At 38.5% G+C, this 13081-nt stretch overlaps 1 protein-coding gene across 2 annotated transcripts in view; it reads right to left on the bottom strand.

Moving 5' to 3' along the window:
• The window catches only part of GRID2 (glutamate ionotropic receptor delta type subunit 2), a 1161595-nt gene that overhangs the window by 1015102 nt on the left and 133412 nt on the right, over positions 1 to 13081 (bottom strand). The window contains exon 1 of one of the 2 annotated variants that reach the window (XM_058547513.1): positions 10018 to 10167. The exons of the other annotated variant lie outside the window; for it this stretch is intronic. The gene's annotated coding sequence lies outside the window, so the exon portion shown is untranslated. Of the gene's footprint in view, positions 1 to 10017; positions 10168 to 13081 lie in introns of those variants that run through there. 2 annotated transcript variants of the gene reach the window in all.

The following is a 13081-nucleotide window of genomic DNA, read 5'->3' as shown; positions in this document are numbered from 1 at the left end:
CCTTACAACTTGATCTAAAATAGCACAGTTACTCTGTATTGCTTCATCTGTCTATTTATTAATTTTACTTTTTGTAACAGTACTTAGAAAATATGAAATTATCCTCACTAGTTACTTATTTACTTATCTATACAATGGTAGCTGCTGCTTTTTTTGTGTGTGTGAGGAAGATCAGCCTTGAGCTAACATCCATGCTAATCCTCCTCTTTTTTGCTGAGGAAGACCAGCCCTGAGCTAACATCTATTGCCAGTCCTCCTCCTTTTTCTCCCCAAAGCCCCAGTAGATAGTTGTATGTCATAGCTGCACATCCTTCTAGTTGCTGTATGTGGGACGCGGCCTCAGCATGGCCAGAGAAGCGGTGTGTCGGTGCGCGCCCAGGATCCGAACCCGGCCGCCAGTAGCAGAGCGCGTGCACTTACCCGCTAAGCCACGGGCCGGCCCCAATGGTAGCTTCTTAACAAGCAGAGACTTTCTCTGCCTGTTTCCTCACTATATGTCCAGTGCTTAGAGCAGGACCTGCCACAGAAATTAATGATTTTTTGTCTTATTTTTAGGCGAGAGTGACAATAGGTATAGATTAAATATCCCCAAAATGGCAGAAACAAAGTTTAACATTCATTTGCATATTATGTCTACTGGAGCTCAGCCAACAGCCAGAAGGCCAGTCTGATGCCCATACTTGAGGTCTGGACCCTGGGGTAAGGCCAGCACTAATGGCCACTGCCCATCATCAGCTCTGCCTGCAGTTCATGGCCTGGTCTTAGACACAGCCTCTGTGTAGCCCTCTCCATAGGGACTATATCCATTAGTTACAGTATCAAACACAGACCAGGTCAAGTCAAGAGTATCACACACAGGAGGTAATAGCAGAAGTGATGCTAACAGGAAAATCAAATCCTTTTTCTGGTTCACAACAGGCATAAAAGAAAATATGACATAAAATATACATGAAAGTAAAAACAGAGACATTTGGAAAAGATCACTCCTAGAAAACAAAGCAATATTATCAGAGAAAATTCTCTTTTTTTTTCCTGAATCTTAAACTAAAAAAATTTACCTCATCTAGGGCCAGCCTGGTGACATAGTGGTTGAGTTTGAGTGCTCCGCTTCAGCAGCCCAGGATTCGCAGGTTAGGATCCTGGGCGGGGGCGTACTCACTGCTTATCAAGCCATGCTCTGGCGGCGTCCCACATATAAAGTAGAGGAAGATGGACACGGATATTAGCCCAGGGCCAGTCTTCTTCAGCAAAAAGAGGAGGACTGGCAACAGATGTTAGCTCAGGGCTAATATTCCTCACAAAAAAAAACAAAAAAATTTACCTCATCTACGTAAGTCTAGAAACTTACTATGTTTTCTTAAATGGTCATTTTAAGTCTGGATATTAAAACACTATTTCTAAATTCACTGGTTCAAGAAGAGTATTCAAATAGATCAAACCCATATGAATAATTCTCAGTAATAATCACTACCCCTCATATAGTTTTTACATACTTTGCCAGCCACTGGTTTAAGTGCCTTAGGGACAATAATTCATTTAATCCCATAACAACACAATGAGATCTGTATCATCATCACTGCCATTTTACAGATGAAGGCATAAAGCATGTAATTTATTGACAGATTTGGGTTTGAACCTGGGTAGTTTGATCCTATAGTACATGTTCCTCACAAATACTTTATGTTCCCTCTCTCCTGGGTAGCCCCTATTTTTTAGAGTTATCTCCTTCCACCATCTTCCAGTTCTTGGGTATCTTGCTTCTCACAGGGCAGACTCTGTGAGCTTTTTCAGTGAGATGGAAAGGTCTGTCTTTTCCCAACTCATAATCAAATTGACTCATGAACTGCTCTTCCAAAGATAGTACAACAGCCACCTATGCCCTTGGAACCCTCAGGACTATGAAATGTCGGGGCACTGCAGGTTACATTAGTCTTGCAAAACACACATTATGCTCCCTTACTAGGGCAAATAATTGAGGGATCTGTGCAGCAAAATAAAAACGCTAAGTACTCCATAATGCATTAAGTGGTTTGCACGCTAACTTTCATGGAATTATCAGAGACGGTCTATGCACTAGGAAACATAAAATTAGCATTTTTTCTTTTTGGTAAATCAGGGAAATGAGCAGTGAAGGAATTTTTTTCATATTGTCATTTATTTAGGCATTATTGGCATCAACACAGATAAGTGACTTTCTAATTCTATAGTTAAACAAGGGAAATTACATTCTTTTCAAAAACCATCTTGTTATAAGACTCACAAGGTTAGTCTAAATCCTCTTATTTTTACTTTACCCTACAGTTTTTTTGTTTTCACACATTTGTTCATTTTGGGAATCTTTTTTACCATATTCTTTCCTACATGTGAGTTGCCTTCCTTTCTCAAACTAAGTGACAGTAACTCCTGAACTCTTCGTCAAGGGTCCTGGTTTCGAGGACCCCTGAATCATTTTAGTTGGCATCTCTGAGTCTTGCACGTGTCCATCCCATCGGTTTTGAAATGAGGAAATGAAACCGCACACTCAATCCTACTCATACCGAGACTTGTTTTCCAATCTTTGCAGTCATCTGCTGTGAGGACGTTCAACTGTTTTTGTTGTTGTTAGTGTTAAACCAAACAAACACCACTGTGTAAAAAAACAGGATGCATGGGATATGAGCTTTCAGTAAGATCACATTGCTTGTCACATTAACTGGTTTCAGAGCAAACTGATTTGTGCCTAATCAGCTATTTTGTATTATTCTTATCCCTTTTGAATACCATGTCATTTATTATGTAACGTTCCTCCAATGTTTCAAAGTCACAAGACATCCTAGCTCTCTCTTTCTAGATATGGCAATCACATCCAAAGTGGTATTTTTCTATATCTCACTGAAAGTATTTTGATAACATAATTGAATAAATTCAGATTAAGAACATATTTCTAAAGGAAAATCTCTAATATGTCCACACATTGTGATAGTCATTGTGTTTAATTCTTCAATTCTCTGAGTAATTACTTAACTAATCATTGTCTTAGAGTGGGTTTATTAGTTGTATATTAATAAACCATTTTTGCATAGCAATCAACAGCAAGAAAAATTCCATAGGAGTCAGAGTAAGTGCTATGAATTTTCATTCATTCATCTTTTCTTTCTTTACTTAATTAGTAAGTTAATATGTATCTTCTTCTATGCTCATTACCAAATTGAATATTAAAATAAAATTTTAAAATGCATTGGTTGAAAAGAAAACTGAAATGAGACTCAAACTGTTGCCTTTGAAAGTCATAAGTTTGCTATCTCTTTTCTAAGCACACCTCTTACAATTTCTGCAACAACATATGCGTGCACACAAAATGACAGACACAACATATACACACTGTACTTTATTAATGAAGCCCTTTACACATTCACTTGCCATAATCTCTGTGTATTTGGTGGATGTTTTAGCATAAGCTTATCAAATGACAAGCATCCTATTAGACACCAGTAGTCTAAAAAGTCTAGTCTGTATTATGCTATGGTCTAGCATGTATGTCAGTGTCAAAAAGAACTAAATGAAAAAACTCTCTAATAGAAATACACTGCATTTATTACCTTTCCTCACAGATATCCTTAAATGACTACTCACAATATCCCTTCATGCCCATGAGCATTTTAAACCCTATATCCATCATTGTACAGCTGTTAGATAATTTGACTTCATCCACTTTAACATTTCTTTTGCTAAGAATCTATTCATATATTCTTTTAGTATTCTACCCAAGAAATTTTATGCTTGTCACAGACCTCAAAAATCTAGGGAAATGAGAACTCTTCTTAGACAAATACATAAACAAATATACTTGCTTACTGTGTTCATCTCTCTCTCTCTCTTTTCTAATATGGCTAAGAGAAAATGTTTTTCAAAGGAAGAAACACTAAGGAAAAGTGAAAGAATTATATCTTGCTTCAACGGAATGGAAAGCTATAAGGTTTGATTTCATTTACTATTTAATCTAAATTGCGTAAATCCATTCCAATTATTTGAGCTTCTTACAAATGAGGTACAGACTATTATACTGTAAATCTGGCTCCATATTCAGCATTCCACTCAAAGCCCTTTAGAGAAAGGATATTGTTTACAGCTGACACGTGTTTACCAAGCACTGGAGCTTTGTGGGTGTGCTAACTTAATCACAGACCTGCCTGTCTGAGACAGAAATTTGCACCTTTGCAAAATTCACTCCAAGGTCACTGACATCCCTTAGAACATTGGCTCATCTGGCTGTCTTCCAAACTGTCTAGTGGCTATTGAAGTCTCACTTTCCCCTTGTCTACACAGATTATGATGAAGGATATTTCAGATTAGACTCGCAAGGTTCAAAACATCAAGACATAGTTAATCTAAGAGTTGTTCGTTTTTTTGCCTATTACCTTCAAACTATTTAGCTATTAGAATGCTGAAATGCTATGAATGCCAAAAGTCATTACAATACAGTATAAGTTTGTATTGAAAAGTGCAGAGGCTGTTCATGTCTGTGTATCACGGCTGACACTGAAACAAAGGAAAGGTCAGAACAAGTGTCAGAAAAAGAGCCACAAAATTGAGTCACAGCACATATATTTTATCTAACAACGTTGAAAAGAAAGTTCGATGGAAAAGAGAACATTGATTCAGCTTGTCTGCTTCTAAACACTACCTCTTTGTAGTTACTCAACTACTTGTATTTGGAAAGTTTACATTTTATAAGTGAAACAGTCCATTTTTTTGGACTAATTCCGTTAACTATTTTAAGTCAAAGTCAAGAAACTCTCTTGGTGTATTTTTAGAATAATTACACAAATACTTTCATTTGGAATTTTTGTTTTGATTATCGCCCTTTAATTGCACATTGTTTGAAGGATGGTTGTTTTTTATTTAATTAATTTCTTTACTAGTTTTCTTTCACTACTTTGCTGTAAGTTAAACTCTTTAAAAAATTTATATTATTTTAAATCTGTATGCCTGCTTTTGTTTTTCTTAGTAGAAACAGTTTGATAATTGTTACTATCTAAACTATTTTAAAGCCTGGTCAGGACGCCACCCAAGTTTTATTCTCTCAATATATTTTCTATTGTATTTGATTACTTATGCTTTTTTCTTGATCAATATATTTACAAATTCAACGTATACATGATCTATGTTTGCTTTGCCCATTCCTTATGTAAAGGTGTGATTACCAAGAATCAACAAATGCTTTTCAATTTTTCTAGTGAAACAAATGAGAAAAATAATTTTCTTGTAATTAATAGGCAGTGAACATACAAATATTAGACACTTACTGAATAATTTATATTTGATTTGATACAATCTGAAGTTCAGTTTTACAAATAAAAAATCACTATCTCTAAAAATATTTTATCAATAAATATACATATTTTCAAATGCATATTTCAACATCTGTTTAAATTACTGCTGCTTCTGGAAAGTGAAGCATGCTCTTCTGAAACTTTCTCTTATTGAAGTACTGAGACTTCAAAATCTCATTAATTAGAATGAGAAACCAGGCAGGCGTTCTCTCAAACACTTTTTGTAATGTAGAAGAGATGAAGTTTGTAGAACAAGCATTGAACTTTTTGAAACATATCATAAAGTCTGGAGGCAGCTGACATAAGAAATACCTAGCTGCTGCTTCCCACAAGACCACCTCAGCAGCAAGGGTCTGGAATCACTATTACCTGTTGAGGACAAGCGTATCATTCCCAGCACCACATCTCTTGAATTCCTTCTTGGCCCATGTGAACGTCCACAGATGTTCTTTCACAAGCTCTTATTATTTTGAATTGAACTGGTGTCCTCATTCATGAGTGTCGAATTGTCATATTCATTACTGACCCTAATGCCTTAACTAAAGCAATTGAAGCAGGTGTCAAAAAGAGTTAGAAGATGATAATGACTTGCCTCCTATGTCAGGACCTGTTTTGGCAGAGTATTGCTAGCTGCATGAGAGAACGATAGACATTGAGATCAGTGTGCAAGCCAGAGTGCCCAAGGAGGAGTGGTGATGTAATCATATTCTGCCAACAGCTGGCACCCAGTGTTAGGATACGAGATGCTTGGGAGTGTCTGTAAGGGATATTGGTTGATTGCTTCTGCAGCATCCATCCTTCTTCTCTTCTTTGGTTTTCCTTAGAAGAGAATTTCACAAATTTTGTGGAATTGATCCTACCCTCAGCTCCAGCAGAGGACTCCAAATGGCTTAAAGTCTCAGTGCATCTACTGCTTTGAGAACAATAACTGGTTTAGAGATGGACACACATCCAATTGAGACCAGAGAGGTAAATCCCAGGACTTTGCAGACGCTACAAAAAGAGAGTCTCTCTCTGCTCTTGGACAATATGTTGTAAGGCTATGAAAGCTAGAATGCTCCTTGGCTACAGAAATTTTGCTATGACATAATATGGGGTTGCTGGTGAGACTGGGATAACCAGATAGATTCCTGGGATGAAGCTAATGCCCCGGAAGGCAGAGGGAAACTAGAAAAGCAGGAATGATGGTGTTGCTGAACCTCTACATCAAACTTGAATCTAGTCTTATCTTTGGATTTTCTATTTTTGAGCCAACACATTTCTTGTTTATTTGTTTAAGCCAGTTTGAGTTGTTTTGGCGGGCACTTCCTAAACAAAATATCTTATCTGATAACAGTTTCCCAATGTATGCCTTAAGTAATGAGACAGGAAACCCAGAAGAAAGATATTCAGAAATCTAAGCAAGCTGGTAATCATCATCAGAATTTGACTGCAGGTATCAGAGTTCCAGTCACGGGGCCGGTCAGGACAACAGGAAATAAACTGGAGTCAGGCAAAAACACACCACTGTCCTAGTCCTGGGAAGAGACTGAAGAACAAGACAACTCATTACTAAAAGCGGAAATCATGCTGTCCTGTGAATTCTTAGGTCAGAAACTCAGGTGTCCAAATTTCACTATGGATAAATTGCATTATTAAAGTTTGGAGTAAAACCATGCCTCAGGAATCCATGTACGATCAACAAAGAGTGGGAATTCTTCTATAGCAGACAAGAGTTGAAGTAACTGCATCTTAAGACCTAATACAAGAGTCCACAACACTACCTGGGGGGAGTTTAGTAATAAATCCTATTGGCTATTTATTAATAAATGCTTTTTGCTTCCATCAGGATTTGTGTGAGACTAAGCTGCTATTTAGTAAGGGAAGGGGGAAAGGGCAGGAAGCTTGTGATGGTCTGTTTTCCAACACAATGTGAAAGAGCCTCAGATATAGGAAGTGTAATGGGAAAAGCAAAGAGAGCTGGAGGAGAAGGAAAACATGGCATACAAAACCACAGATAAAAGTTGTAGCATGATATCTTTCTTTTTCCTGACAACTTGATTATATATTCCTTAAGAATAGAACTTTTGCTTATTACTCTGCCTTGAGCATAAGAGAGTCCCAAGAAACATCTACTGAATAATGCATTTTTTTGCTGATTTTTCCGAAACTTTAAGGCAAATGCCATATAGCTTATAGGGGAATTTTTTTTCTTGTATATACATCCCTCCCTAAATAAACGCAATTCCTAGAGAAATCACAAATCATCCTAACAAAAGCACTAAAGAACATATAAAAATTAGAGATGAGAATTTTATTCAAGATCAGAACAGAACCAAATCTGCACATATTTCTTACACTTAATTAAAATAAAAGTAACCTATTTTATTGTTTTGTCATTATGAAAAGGCACTCTGTACCATTTTAGATTAGATTATCTCTAATTCTATGTTTGGATCATTCGGTACTTAGATCATATAAGCTTCTCATCATCATCTGAGTTAATATTTATCCAGCTCCCACTGTGATAAATTCTCAAGGATTTGAGGATTTGTACCCCATGGATTCTCTATATTCTTGGTAATTACTTAATGGGAAAGCAGTATTGTTTCTAACACTGATGTTCTGGAGATACCACAACTTCTCTACACACAACTTGCCTAATTGGGAAGACTTCCAGAAAGAAATTTGTGCAAAGGAGGGGTTGGGTAGATAAAGAGAAAGAGTTATCTCCCATAATCTCAGGCCTTTAGTGGTATCCAAGAAAATCATATCTCAAGAGAATATAACGATGATGTTAGACCCAGAGAAAAAGTAACTTGCTCAAAGTCACACAGGAACTTAGTGACAGACCGGAATTAAATAATGGTTCTTCAGACTCCAAGTTCATGCATACCAGTGAAACATGCTGTAAATATTTAAAAGGACCATATGAAGTAAAATTTATGAGTTCTTCTAACTGATAAATGGAGATAAATTCTAATATAATTTATTCCATTAATTGAGCATTCCAAGAGCAAAACTAAATGCTCAAGTTGCTTTCAGGTAAAAGTATCAAATAACTGGTAAATTGACAACAATTTAACGAGTACCTACTATAAACCCTACACAGTAGCTACTAAATCTCACTGTGGAGGAACCTCCAGATGGTCTGACTCTGATACCGTTCTAGTTATTAATCACAGGGTGAAACGAGATGACATTTTCTTCCAAAGCTTTGCATTTTTATAATAAAAACTGCCACAATAAATATATTTTAAAAGCTATATGCCATGTCTGGTATGACATAAAATTCTCTAGATTTTAATTCAGATACTTGAAGTTACTCATGAGTTTATTCAACCATCGGTTTATTCACAGCATACCATAGACTACTTCACCACGTAATGTAGAGATAAATAGGTCAACGTTGATGACAGTTTCAGGAAGATATATAGGGACAGCACAAATATTTTGGAATAAGCAAAATTATCGCAACTTAGTGCCTAATCACTAGATCTACAATAGTTAAAAAGTAGCTGGATCCAGATTTACTGCATTCTATTCTCCTATGTATATGTACTGGAAGACTACTGAGAAAATTTAATGCTTTTGGGCATTTTATTCATGAGTCAAATCCTGAAAGCAAGGGAGAAAAAAATCCAACTGATTTTCAGCCAAATCCTATTCTTAAGTTTTCATGCTACCATGTTTCTTTTCTTTCTTATCACTTCTTTTCATTTTCTTTTTTACTATGTAGCATTAAAAGTTGCTTCAAGGTCTTTTAATATTTCAATACATTAAGAACTTCCAAGTCTAGTATGTTGAGACTGAAACCAAAGAGCAAGAGGGAGACCCCACACTCCACCTCCACCTATTGCTTTCATTAAAATTAGTGTATGTTTAAATATATTGGGGAAATCATAGCAGGTAAACTCTTGAAAAAATTATGTAGAAAGGTAAATATATAGTTCTTTCATATCAATGATACAATGACCCAAAGTTCAAAAGTAATCATCTAGTGTTAAAACAATCCTTTTAAAATATTTAGACTTTACCAAAACTGTGAGGAGTAGAACAAGTGGTCCATTCCTTAAGGAACCAATTTTAACCTGAATAAATAGTGTAAACAGAGACCTATGGTTGGGTGTGTCCAAAGCTAACTTCCCTGAGACTTTCATTTTAAGAGCTTTCACTCCCAGTTACATGTGAACCAGGAAGAAAATAGCAGATGGGGAGAGAAGTCAAGATGGCGGCGTAGGCAGACTCTGAACTCACCTCCTCCCACAGACACAGCCAATTTACAACTACTCGTGGAAAAATTAGCCCTGAGACAGAACTGAAAACTGGAGAAGAGGAACTCCTGCAACAAAGGACAATCCTAACTGAGGTGGAAGAGGCAGAAACTCCCTTCTGGAGAGGAAAAACGCTGCCTTCACAAGCCGCAGCGCCTCACGGGCGCCCGGGAGCAGCCCAAGGGTACGCAGCCTCCCTGTAGACGCGGGGCCCTGAGCTGGGGAGAGTCCCCACTGGGGGCATTTTATGGACCCAGCACAATCGAGACGAGTGGCATAATATCTGACTTTGCCTGCTACTAAAACATTGGGGAATACCCCCAGAAAAGCTAGTTCACAAAGAAATTAAAACTGGCTCTTAAAGGCCCTGCGCGCAAACTCACCTGTTTCAGAAAGCAACCTAAAATCACCAGAAAGAAAGGTGCACAGTGCTTTGGTGAAAAGAGACTCACCTGATAGGCTCTGAGTGCATCTCGGTGAGGGGTGAGACCTCTCCAGGGACTGGGATGTTGGCGGCGGCCATTGTCGTGGCCTGGTGTGGGTGTGCTGACACAGACGCCATTGGAGTTCTTCCTGGGGCCTGCTAGCCCAGGGTCTGCCCCACCCACTAGAGCACCAATTTAATCCAGCTCAGCCAGAGCAGGCAGCACACCCTAGAGACTGGCCCCACCCAACAACAAGCCCTCAGGCAACTTGTGGGCCTGCATATATTGGTGACTGGATTCTCTGCAGCCTGGCAACTGAGCTGACTTCAGGGGGGCAGGGCGTACACAAGAAGCAGGTGGAGAGTGTGGGGCAGTGGTGGAGTGTGTGGGGCTCCTGCCATGGAGAGACTGGGTCTGCTTTGGGAGGTCAGGACACGCACACGGGGCAGGACTGTTTTCACTGTGTGTGTGGACCTGTGGGCAGCAGGGCTTGTCAGCTGCAGAAGACTTGTGCTTCTCAAAGACCCACATAGGGGATTTGCCCCACCTTCCAAAGCCTGAGACAATTGGGTGCTCCCATGCCTGAGGCCAGCCCCACCCAGCTACAATCCTCAGAGAGCTGACAAGAGACCTAAAGGCTGGAGGCTTAAAGCAATTGTAAGGCCCTGAGCCTAATAACCTGCCAAGCTGGGGGCCTACTCACTTAAAAGAAATACTGCAACACAAATGTGGTATTAGAACTTGCAGCCAACGGTGCTGGGGCTCCCCACACCTGATAGGGAGACTGAAGGACCCACAACAACTACAAGCAGCTGAGCATTACAACAGCTGGACAGGAGCATAACTCAGCCTCTCTGGGCACCCACAGGGAGAGCAAACAGGCCACAATAGGAGGACACACGTAGCCCACATAGGGGTCACCCCTGGAAAACTGAGAACTGAGGGAAGCACACGGCAGGCCTCCTAAGCCATCACTTACATAAGGTCACCCATCCAAGAGCAGGAGAAGTAGCTAACCTACCTAATACGTAGTCACAAGCACAGGGAAAGAGGCGAAATGAGGAGGCAAAGGAATACATTCCAAGTAAGGGAACAGGACAAAACCCCAGAAAAGGAACTAAATGAAACAGAAATGAGCAACCTACCTGACAGAGAGTTCAAACAAAGAGTGTTAAGGATGCTCACTGATCTGGGGAGAAGAATAGATGAACTCAGTGAGAATGTCAACAAAGAAATGGAAGATATAACAAGGAACCAATGAGAAATGAAGAATATAATACTGGAAATGAAAAATTCACTAGAGGGACTCAAAAGCAGAGCAGAGGATACAGAAGAATGGCTCTGTGAGCTGGATGAAAGACTAGTAGAAATCATCCAAGCTGAACAGGTAAAAGAGAAAAGAATTAGAAAGAGTGAGGACAGTCTAAGGGACCTCTGGGACAACATCAAGCACACTAACATCTGTGTTATAGATGTTATAACATCTCCTCCTCCGGAAGGAGAAGAGCGAGACAAAGGGGCAGAGAATCTATTTCAAGAAATAATAGATCAAAACTTCCCGAACCTAAGGAAACAGACATCCAGGTACAGGAAGCACAGAGAGCCCCAAACAAGATAAACCCAAAGAGGCCCACACCAAGACACATCATAATCAAAATGTCCAGAATTAAAGATAAAGAGAGAATCCTAAAAGCCGCAAGAGAAAGTCAAGTGACATACAAAGGAAACCCCATAAGGCTATCAGCTGACTTCCCAGCAGAAACCTTACAGGCTAGAAGAGAGTGGCACGATATACTTAAAGTGTTAAAAGGAAAAAACTTACAGCCAAGAATACTCTACCCAGCAAGGTTATCATTCAAAATGGAAGGAGAGATCAAAAATTTCCCAGACAAGCAAAAATTAAAGGAGTTTGTCAACAAGAAACCAGTGCTAAAAGAAATGTTAAAGGGACTGATTTAAGGGAAAAAGAAAAGACCACAAATAGGAAAAATTATCTATTTCCATGATAAGAACGTAATGGATACAAATGCACAAAAAAGAGGTTAGATATGATATCAAAAACATAAAAGGAGGGAGGAGGGGAGTTAAAGAGTAGAGCTTTCAGACAGAGGTCAAACTAAAGAGACCATCAATTCTGTATAGAAGAAGAAAGGAACAGAGAAGGACTATTAAAACACTGAGAAAAAAAAAGTTAAAAAATGGCAGTAAGTACATACTTATCAATAGCTACTTTAAACGTCAATGGACTAAATGCTCCAATTAAAAGGCATAGGGTGGCTGATTGGATAAAAAATCAAGACCCATATATATGCTGCATACAAGAGACACACTTCAGACCTAAAGACACTCACAAACTGAAAGTGAAGGGATGGAAAAAGATACTCCACGCAAATGGCAATGAAAAGAAAGCTAGGGGAGCAGTACTCATATCAGACAAAATAGGCTTTAAAACAAAAACTGTAAAAAGAGACAAGGGCATTACATAATGATCAAGGTAACAATCAAACAAGAGGATATAACACTTGTAAATATCTACACACCCAATGTAGGTGCAGCTAAATATATAAAGCAATTATTAACAGACATAAAAACAGAAATAGACAGGAACACAATAATAGTAGGGGACTTTAACACTCCACTTACACCAACGGATAGATCATCCAAACAGAAGATCAATAAGGAAACATTGGCCTTAAATGACACACTAGAACAGATGGACCTAGTAGATATATTCAGAGCATTCCATCCAAAAACCGAAGAATACACGTTCTTTTCAAATGCACATGGAACATTCTCCAGGATTGATCACATATTAGGCCACAAAACAAGTCTCCATAAATTTAAGAAGATTGAAATAATACCAAGTATCTTTTCTGACCACAATGGTATGAAACTAGAAATCAACTATAGGAAGAAAATCAGAAAAGCCACAAATACATGGAGATTAAACAAAATGCTACTGAACAACAATTGGGTCAACGAAGAAATCAAAGAAGAAATCAAAAAATACCTGGAGACAAATAAAAATGAAAATACGACATTCCAGAATTTATGGGATACAGCAAAAGCAGTTCTAAGGGGGAAGTTTATA

Source organism: Diceros bicornis, chromosome 8, assembly GCF_020826845.1.
Source record: "Diceros bicornis minor isolate mBicDic1 chromosome 8, mDicBic1.mat.cur, whole genome shotgun sequence".
Classification (NCBI taxonomy): domain Eukaryota; kingdom Metazoa; phylum Chordata; class Mammalia; order Perissodactyla; family Rhinocerotidae; genus Diceros; species Diceros bicornis.
This window is presented reverse-complemented; position numbering and strand designations above follow the sequence as displayed.